Source organism: Prunus mume, linkage group LG8 (assembly GCF_029339155.1).
Source record: "Prunus mume cultivar Tortuosa linkage group LG8, ASM2933915v1, whole genome shotgun sequence".
Lineage (NCBI taxonomy): Eukaryota > Viridiplantae > Streptophyta > Magnoliopsida > Rosales > Rosaceae > Prunus > Prunus mume.
In genome coordinates, this window is record NC_142705.1 from 21267113 (window position 1) to 21278524 (window position 11412).

Below are 11412 nucleotides of genomic sequence, written 5' to 3' on the forward strand. Positions count from 1 at the left end.
ATGGCATCGGAGGCTGCCGGAGTAGCCGCCATGCCCCACCACTCTTCGGAGCTGAGAGTGGCTTGTTTCCGGTTACTATTCATCATCTTCTCCAAACATCCTGCAACTTCCCCTGTTTTTTCAGATTAAAAACTCAGATATTGTGACACATTTTGACCAATCTAAAGTTAACGAAACTGGGAAAACTTGTAGTGGATTTGAAGCTTATTCTCTCTAGTTTCTAACCCAACAAACCTCACTCAAAACGGAGCTAAAACGAAGGAGTAAACGAGCTCCAAAGTTGGGCTCGCGACTGATTTTTCTGCAGAAAACAGATTTTTTTCCAAATTTTGCACCTGTGTTTGACCTATCAAAACTCAACCAAATTCGACGAAATCAATTTATTTTTGTTCCTTGCCAAGTCTCGTTTAAACCTCAACAAATGGCGTCCTTAAAAACGCAAAGGATTGGAAGAAAAAGAGAGCCAAAGTGAGGCTCACGGACTGCAATTTTCCCGAAATATGCAAATTTCCAGATTTGGTTCTAAGTCATTTTCAACCATTCTATCACTTCCAACTTGTTATTAAGGCTTCTAAGACACTTCTAAACTTCATACCTATCAATAAAACTCATGAAAAACTCAAAATGGAACCAAAATCAACAACACCGATACTTGAAAAATTACTGTATGCACCCAACTCAAAAATAAAGGTTCAAACTCTTCCAAATCAATTTTCCCTTCTCTCAAATGACTCAAAATACTCTTTTAGAAACTAGAAACACACAAACACCAAGTTAAAACCAAAAACTCGAAATTTGACTCACCTTAAAGATTTTTCTTCTCTTCTCTTCTTCTTTTTCTCATTGTTCTTAGTTCTCTCTCTCTCTCTCTCTCTCTCTCTCTCTCTCTCTCTCTCTCTCATTATCTTCTTCCTCCTACCACAACTCACCTCCCCCAGTTCCAAGCTTAAGTAATTACTATCCCTAGCCTCGACTAGATGACTCGCCTCCCATAGATTAACAACTCATCCCCCAAAATCAGATTTTTTTTAAAGAGAAAGAGGGAAGGGGGGAAGGATGGAGGGAAGAGCAAAAGCTTGGCTTACACGTTGCTTCTTTTTTCTTTTTTTTCTTTTTTTTGGCCTACAAGGATATTTTGTTAATTATCCACACCTAAGGATATTTTGGTCATGTTTGTCCAACTTCAAATTAAACACACTTAATTTAATAATCTCAATCTAAAATCACTTGAAAAAATACCCATAATCATTCTGCACAAAATATTATTTTTCACTAAAATATGAAAATTCACTTTGAATTTTTCAGGGTATTACAGAGTTATGGACGCTATTATTGTTCGGATGTCTTTGTATATAGGATTGCGTACATTGGAACATTTGGAATTTGGGATATGGTTATGTTATATGAGATGGGATGTGGGATATGTTATATTAGAGTGTGTTAGCACCACTCTATGTATCTCCCCGGCACTTGGATACTTTGAGATGTCGGAACTCGGGCACCTTTGACGGGGTGTTACCTTAGGCCCTTACTAGACAGTCTACACTCGTAGGACTTAGTTCAACCGTACAAGTATTGATGATTCTGCTATGCGTGTTTGGGAGCCTAGTCCCCCTATTGGACGACTCGTCCCTATGCACATGGTTATTGAGTATTCTTCCATGTGATCTAATCAAACAATTCCCTGGTTGGATTGTTTCCCTTGTACTAGTATTGGTGTAGTGGTTATATACATATATTTTCATTCTTTTTTACTTGTGAGGATCCTTCCTCGCTTGTTGTGCTTACGGGCATGTGTCTTGGAAGAGAGTGGTCTGGGAAGGGAAAAAGGTATTGTTTGAGTTTAGAAACGACAATGTCACAATGCTAGAGAAACAGAGGAGAGAGAGCTTCAGGGAGAAAGAGTGTCACTAGAGACAGAAGCTCGAACATTTAAATTTTAACTCTTGCAAAAATTAGGGTGTGCCATTGCACTCCGTAGATCATAATTTTTTCCTTTTAAATCAAAATTGAGCCTACCACCTGTTTATGAACTCGTATCGTGGAGCTTTACGCAATGGTGCTGCTCAATTCCCCAAATTCCTTTCCAAACAAAAAGTGACTAAAGTGCCCCTACACCTAGGGCAAAAATATAATTTCACAATAAATAGTCAATTAAACAATGATTTTTGGGACGAGTTGTTACAAGATGAATTTGGCTAGATCTGTATCTTCTTGTAGCAAATTGATTGTGAGTTGGGGTTGTGGGGAAGAGAGTGGATATTTGTGTAGGTTGGTTTTTAATTTATTTATATTTATAAATATGTTACTAGTTTATATTTTGCATTTTTTATTATTTTTCTTTTTATGTATTTGACTTTATTTTACTTGAAATTACAAATTTACCCTTATAGTTATCGAAAAATGAGATGATATTCACAAAATATAATGGGAAGGGCTAAGTTGGCCATCTTAATTCATTCGGGTGTTAAATAGGCTAAATTTTCAGTTCAAGGGATGAAGTTCGATTGGGGTCCTAGTTTCACGGGCCGGTGTGTGTGGTGTACGGCAATCTACTATATATATATATATATATATATATATATTCCTATTATACACAGAATGCTTATTGGAGGTAACAAGTAGGGAGCTTATGGGAGCGTAAGGAGCCTTTTTATTTTTATTTTTATTTTTATAATGAATATACTAATATTTAACTTTTATCAAATGTGAACATAAAAATGTTTATTAATTGGTTTTTTATTGTCATTATATGCTGATTGATGATGAATTTTAGTGATAAAACTTTATTTTTTTTATGACATTAAGTTATGGGAATTTTTTTTCGTCTTTATATGAGGGCCTCAGTTTAAATTTCGCACACAATCTTGAAAATCCGAGGACTAGACTTGAATCCACATACTGTAAATGTAGAGACTCGAGATACACGTATACATGCATATATGTAGAGGCTTAGTTTTTTTTTTTTTTTCCTTTTCAATAATGGAATTTGGAAAGAACGCTCTATTTTTTTAGTTGCTCATAAAAAGTCGAAAAAACTAATGTTAATAATCAGGGACTAAGGGTGGGCACAATCTGGTTCCCACTCCAAATCAAAATAGAGTTTCAAGCAGAACCAACCCAGACCGATTAAGATCACGTCCAGTTTCTGTTTTCATAGTTCGAACTAGCTACTAAGCCCAAGTGATTTTTTTTTCTTTCGATTTTTCGAGTTTCAAGCCCAAAAAGCATTGAAATTTGGGGTTAGGCTCGAATTTAAATTTGGTCACCGAAATTTCAATTTTGCAAATTTCATCAATGTACTTGCAGTCGTTAATAAATCAAGTGAAATCCATTAATTTTGTGAGTTAAGTTGAAAAAATAAATATAAATAAAAAATAAAATGAGAAAAGTCCGACAAGAAAAAAAAAAAACCAAGCATTCGTCTAAAAAAAAAACCACCTTATACCTTGCACCACCAAAACCCATGTAGCCAAGCCACACCTGGCCACACCATCGTCATCCCAAGCCACTCCCAGCCAAACCCAACCCCACAATGATGAAATTCGGAAAATTGAAATTTTGGTGACCAAATTTAAATTCGGGCCTAACTCGAAAAATTGTATTCAAGTCTGAGAACCATTTTGGGATTGATGATTAGTTATTTGGGTGTTGACTGCTATGACTTGCTGAGATTTGTCTTTGTATAAAAAGTCATGAGGCCTATTGGTTGTTAGCTCAATGTGTGTCTAACTTTTATATTGAGCATGTTGAATGTTTGGGGATTATAAATTGTATTTACTTTACCAGCCCTTGGTTGTTTTGAGTTAGGCCAAGAAAGGTATTTAAGTAATTTGGGCCTGACTCGGCATGTTTTCTGATAGAAGTCAAACCCTAAAGCAGTTTCTGGATAAGGGAAGAAGGGTATTTTGGTTATTCATGGCCGACACCTGCCAGGTGTTGGACACGCATGGGGTTCGACACGGATTCTAAAGTGGAATTTAGGTTGGGTCCTATCACATATCTACAAAAAGTAGAGAGATTGAAATAGAGAGAGTGAAACCATAGTGCGATGAAGGTGGTGCAACTGCAGCGGAGTGAAACTGACTGTGCAAGTGATTAGGAAAAAGAGAAATATAGAGAGCAAAACTAAAGATGAAGAAACAAAGAGAAACAAAAGAAAAGAAAATCTTAAAAAACTTAAAAACTATAGAAAATTAGAAAATTAGAAGATTAAGAAAGCATTGGTGAGAGAAAGAGAAAGAAGAAGAAGAGAGAATGAACATAAATGAGAGAAACAAGAAGAAGAAAAAGAAGAAAGGAAAAATTGTAGCAATGGTCCCTCGACTAAGACCTGACTTTACTTTTCATCCCTCATGTTGCAAAATTGTTATGGTCGTCCTTTAATTAGATCTCGGGTTGCACCACTAGTCATTTCCATCAATTTTGTTTGTTTTTCCGTCAAAAATTGATCACATGTCAGGCACATGATAGATATTTTAGGGGTAACTAAGACTTTTACCTAGCCACCACCTCCTTTTACCTAAACCCAACCGCATGCCATCCTCTTCCCCCAAATCTACCCATCCATTTACCTCACCAATCCAGCAACCCAAACCATCCCAGATGGCTCAAAGTCTCACCTTTTGGTGACAAATTTCAAGTCTCCTCTGGTATGTCAACCACTTCCCCTCCAAACCATGATGGATTTTATCTGGACATAGTAAAATGCATCAGCAGGGTTTTCTTTGCCTTCAACCAATGAGGTGTAGCTCAACTTTAGATGGCTCAAGAGCTCCTTATCCTCTCCAAAAATCAACTTGCTGTTAAAATCAACTTCCCCAATCATCAAACCCTCCTTCTTCCCTACATGCTCAAAAGGGGAGATGGGGTATATTTATTAATGAGTTTATTTCTCAATTTGACCTAAATTTTGACATATAATTTAACTCAGTTGACAAAAAGACCAATAATGCAACATGAGAACTAATTGAATGATGGTCATAACAATTTTACGACATGAGGGACGAAAAGTAAAGTCGGGTCTTATTTGAGGGACCATTGCTACAACTTAACCAAGAAGAAGAGAAAGAAAAGAGATGAGAGAGAGAGAGAGAGAGAGAGAGAGAGAGAGAGAGAGAGAGAAGAGATAAAGGCTTTTAGGTTGAATGGTCTCTAAATTTTGACCGGGTTCACATTTTGATCATTCAATTTCCAAAACCGTTCCTGTAGTCCTTTAACTTTAGTTTCATTAGGACAAATGGTCCCATTGTCAGTCCTATCAATTTTTTCGTAAATTTAGGGCTAAATGGGGTTTTTTTTAAGTTGGTTTTATTTTCCCTCATTGTGAAACTATTTCCCTTTTTTGGGCCGAGGCAGCTGACGAAAGGAACTTTTGGTCATTCTTCTTTAGAGTGCAGAGCGTGCCACCACCAAACCCCAAATTTGGGCTCGAATGGAATGTGAGTAGATGGATGTATTGTGCTTCTAACTTCTGATCAAACGATTGATCGCCCAAGCAAAGAACCTCCTCTTGGCCTAGATTCTTTCACTTCCTCGGGCTCAAGGATGGTTAGGTTTTGTACGGATGATTTTGTGATTTTTAGGGTTTTAAGCAAAAATTATGCGATTAAATTAAATTTGCGTATAAATGTAAAGACAATAATTGAAATGCGATAAAATAAATTAAAGCGATAAATAAAGCAAGAATGAAATGAAAGGGATAAGAACGACAATGACGATAAAATAAAATAAACTTGAAATTAAACTGAATTGAAGTGCGAAAACAATGAAAGGTAAAGCAATTGAAATAAACTTGAATTTAAATGATAAGAAATATAAATTGAACAAGAATTTAAATGACAAGAAATATATAAACTTACACTAGAAAAATGAAGAACTCACTACACTAGGTACTTGAAAAGTAAAATCCTAAGTCAAGGAAAAGAAAAGTGTGAGACGAAAGATAAGTTTGTTTGTCTGATGTCGTGTCCCTCTATCTGCGTTTGGTGAGGTTTATATAGGGCATCCATCGGCCCATGGGTTGGCCATTGAATGGCCAAATGTCAACTCTTCTTAAAAAAATCTTTCCTTTTGAAGCCCTCCTAAATCCGTGAGATTGCATTGATTGAAATATTATGACATGCTTGATTCTTCCTTGCTTTGGAACACTCGGAGTTATTATAAAAAAAATCCCTTGATTTCTTTCCTTGTGAGGCCTCCGTCAAGCGCACATAATCCTCTGAAAATCTAGGCTTGAATCATTGGCTTAAACTTGGGCATCCGATTTCTCTTATATTGCCATCCGTATAATATATATTAGATTTCATATTATTCAATATATATATATATATAAGCATAAGTTGGACAAGGCAAGCCTAAAGCTTCCAACCTGCGTGCATGCACAATTCCTCATATATATATATATATATATATAAAATCTATCATAGCTTTTTCTAACTCTAGGTCTCGTTCTAGAGTAGAGGATGAAGCTGCAAAAGAATGTCGTGCAGGGATATGCCTTTGGGATTGACCAGGGGTTGGCAACTGCTGTAATTGGACTGTTGACTTTTGTGGGGGTTGATTCCCAAAGCTTATTTTTATAGAACCATCAAGGTACTATTGAACGTAGTCTAAATTGTTCAGACTATGTTGAATAGGGACAGGTTGACAGACAGTATTAAATGTCCATTCCGGAGGAAGGACAACATCGGACCATTTAACTGTATGAGAGACTCTTATATTGGCTTCAGGCTTGCTACTTTGGATTAACAAAGTGTGATCTTTTGGGCTCTTATGTAAGGCTTGAAAATTCATATGCGTTCCTGTGACTTTACAATAAATTCTATATACTAAAGTTAATGGCTGTGTTCCGGGCAGGACTTGGTAACCATCAGTTTTAATATTTAGAGTTAATGTTTTCAATACATGGGGATCACTAAGACTTACAGTGAAGTTTGGGTAACAATCAAAATGGACAGGACCATTACAAAGACTGGACTCAATTAATCCTAGCGTACTGTCACTAAAATTAGTGAATCTAGCATCTCTTAAACACAAACAGACATAGGTTTTTAAACCTAATCTAGTGAGTGGTTTAACTGCAACTTGTACTAGGCCAATCTAAAGGAAGTTGTTTCCATCTAACTTATGTTTTCTTATAGACTCAAGATTAAGCAACTGACATGTTTCATGTTCTTTACTTAAGGCATACACTTGTTCAACTATTTTGACATGTGTGGTTGACTGGAAACTTTTAAGACTCCATTTTTTCTTATAAATATCTTGACTGGGGACTCTGGGTATATTCCAGTCCTTATAATCTAATTCACTATTATTAGACTCATATTCTACTTGTTCTTCATTAACTATTTTTGGAAGACGGCTATACTGGTTTTAGAGCTCCTAGAATTACAAGAATTTGTTCTAAATAGACGACTCATTTTGACTCAAGTTTCTGATTTTGGCTACTGAAGAAGAAGATAAACAACTTCCTTCAGATTGGCCTAGTACAAGTTACAGTTAAACCACTCACTAGATTAGGTTTAAAAACCTATGTCTGTTTGTGTTTAAAAGATGCTAGATTCACTAATTTTAGTGACAGTACGCTAGGATTAATTGAGTCCAGTCTTTGTAATGGTCCTGTCCATTTTGATTGTTACCCAAACTTCACTGTAAGTCTTAGTGATCCCCATGTATTGAAAACATTAACTCTAAATATTAAAACTGATGGTTACCAAGTCCTGCCCGGAACACAGCCATTAGCTTTAGTATATAGAATTTATTGTAAAGTCACATGAACGAATATGAATTTTCAAGCCTTACATAAGAGCCCAAAAGATCACACTTTGTTAATCCAAAGTAGCAAGCCTGAAACCAATATAAGAGTCTCTCATACAGTTAAATGGTCTGATGTTGTCCTTCCTTCGGAATGGACATTTAATACTGTCTGTCAACCTGTCTCATTCAACATAGTCTGAACAATTTAGACTACGTTCAACAGTACCTTGATGGTTCTATAAAAATAAGCTTTGGGAATCAACCCCCACAAAAGTCAACAGTCCAATTACAGCAGTTGCCAACTCCTGGTCAATCCCAAAGGCATATCTTTGCACGACATTCTTTTACAGCTTCATCCTCTACTCTAGAATGAGACCTAGACTAATCATTTGACGATTGGTTTAGTTTCTAATTCTAAATTTCTAAAAGCATTTTCGATTTTTGAAATATTACTAGTTTCTAATTCTGCTAAGGATTCAGATTCAGACTCAGAGTGATTGACAACTGCAAAGGAATCTAGGGTCTTAAGCCCAGATTTCTCTGGTTTAATGGGCGTCAACTGTTCTAGCATTTCTTCGATTTTCTTCATTGTTGGTTTGATCTTAAGGGTAGGACTAGACTCAAGATCTTGGAATTGAACCAATGGTTTTTCAACTTTTGTTTTGCTCTTACTATCCTAGGGGACTAGTTTGTCAACTTTGGTTTCAATCTTATCTAGCTGTTTTCCTATGACAATTAGACTCTGTTTGTATAATTACTTTGTTCTATTAATCTCTTATCAGGGTCATTCTTTTCTGGGGCTTTAAAAGGACAAGCTGGAATTGGGGTTTGCATAAAATCAATTATTATTGTTTCAACTGGAGGGGGCTCAAAGTAACTTCTGTTTTGTCAACTAATTTCCATTTTTCTTTTGTTAAGGTGTTTAATTTGCTAGTCGTATGACGGCTTTCTACAAAATCGAGGTAAAAGATTTCAACTTTAGTTGTTCGCATATAATCTTTCTATTCATTAAAGATTTGCTGACGCTGGTTTTTGTCGGGATAGGCTTGATGGTAACTATTTTTTCTACTTTGGTTTTCTGGGGCTCTAAGATGATAATTTAAAGCTTTCCTATTGATTACAAATATATATATACAGAGAGCTTCCATTGAGGGATCTCTCAAATAAGCTTATTTGACGGACATCCCTTGTAGGGCCCACTCCGGATTGTATTTCACTAATCCAAACTGTCTATTTTGTAGATACACATTCAAATATCATCTCTACAAAAAATGACTTGAATCCGATATCATTTGACCATTCAATTGAGTTATTGAAATTTTAGTACTTTCTTGAAGTATCGTGTTCATTGATTTTGTAGGACACAATTGGATGTCAAAATGGTTCCGATTTATCTAATTTTTTGTAAGGATGATCTATGAATGAAGACCTAAAAAATAGATGGTTTGGATCATTGAAAAAAAAATTGTAGGGTACCCTAAAGGGAGTTCATCAAATAAAATTATTTGAGGGATCCCTTAATAGAATGGAAATATATATATATATATATATATATAAGTTCCAGCCCACTCCAAAACAGCCCACTCATCCATATGCACATTTACTCACCTTCGGCCGCACACACTCCAAAACAGCTGCCCACTTTACAAAAGTCCCTAAGCCACCAATTGCACATTCACTCATTTATATATATATATATATATATATATATATATATAGTCCCCTTCTATTGAGGGATCCCTCAAATAATTTTATTTGAGGGACGCCCTTTAGGGTACCCTACAATTTTTTTTCCAATGATCAAAACCATCTATTTTTTAGGTCTTCATTCATAGATCATCCTTACAAAAAATTAGACAATTTGGAAACCGTTTCGACATCCAATTGTGTTCTACAAAATCAATGAACACGGTGCTTCAAGAAAGTATTAAAATTTCAATAACTCAATTGAATGATCAAATGATATCGGATTCAAGTGATTTTTTGTAGAGATGATCTTTGAATGTGTATCTACAAAATAGAAGGTTTGGATTAGTGAAATACAATCCGGAGTGGGCTCTACAAGGGGTGTCCCTCAAATAAGCTTATTTGAGGGATTCCTCAATGGAAGTTCTTTGTATATATATATATATATATATCTATATATATATATATAAATCAATGTTAAACCCTCAGCCCGATTTGTAGAACTTCCGAGTCTTCACACACAGCTCGGCCATCCATACGCAACCCGGCCACTTTTTAAAGCCTCAGGCTATCCTGGCCTCCTTCTCCAACATTCTAGCCCTCAAGCTTCGAGCGCAATTTTGTACCTCAAAGCCTGATCGTGATTTTCAACAGCCCCAAACAGAAACTCACCTTTTCTATGAAATCAGTTGCAGCCTCCAGCCAAGACTTTTGCTGGAAGACAATATGATGATGCATCGACAAAAGAGAATGTAGGGATGAGTGTGTGCATTTGTGTTCATTTATAGTCATTGGGATGCTGATGATGATGATGTTGTCGAACATGTCTGGAAAATGTATGGGAGTAAGGGTAGTGAAAACTTCGAAGCTAATGTAATTCTACAAATCAGTTGTACAATCTTGTAATGTTATTAGTTATACAAGTGGCTTATGGAATTTGAAAACTTTGGTTATTTATATTCTTGATTCACTGACCTCGAGTGATCCCAATTTGCAAACTCTATCCCCAAATGAAACTTTGTGTTTTTAAGGTCAGTAAATCTCCTATGTTACTTGAACTTTGGTAGGCAAATCCTCAGATTTTTTGTCACATGTCAACTGTTATTCTCATCTTGTGAGGTGTTCCTATCATAATAGAAAGCATCAAAACTTGCCCCATGAACATAAATCCCCTTTGGCCCTGGAGCTTTGGAGGGAATGCGAGTTTCACAATGGGGGGAAATAAAACCAACCTGCAAAGACCCATTTACCTGTAAATTTAACGAAAAAAATGATAGAATTGACAGTGGAACCATTTGTTTAAAAGCAACTAAAGTTAAAGGATTATGAGAACAATTTTGGAAATTAAGGGACCAAAATGCAAAACCGATCAAAATTCAAGGACCATTCAACCTAAAAACCCAAATAAATAAATAAAGTGGGGTTTTAGGGTTAAGAAAGTGGGCTGCTTATGGGGTTGGGGAACAAGAAAAAAGTCATGTGGGCTTTAAGTTGGGTAGGGCCTAAAAGTTTGGATTTATATTTAAAATAAATATAAAAATTATAAGTCGGTTTGGTCCAATTTGATCTGGTTTTTATTGACAAAAAATTGGAATTAGAATTGGTTTGAACCGGTTCAGGTTGATTTTATCTTTAATTTTAACTTTTTGGTGAACGTGATTTTTTTTTCTGGTTTTTTAAGCTCTGTTCAACTCGATTTTCTGGTTTAAATGCCCACTACTGTTGTCAAATTTCAATCAGAACTCAATAATATGTCCAATGAATTACATTAACCTCCACTGAAGTTAATAAAATTAGACATTTCCACCCATAGAAACACCTTATCAGTAGGGGTGGGCACGATCCATATTGGATTGGTTTTACTTCAAAACCACGGCCGAACCAATTACAATATGATAATTTGGTTTGGTTCGGTTTGAATAAAAGTTATAAAGGAAACCGAACCAAATCAAACCAATTTAAGACGGT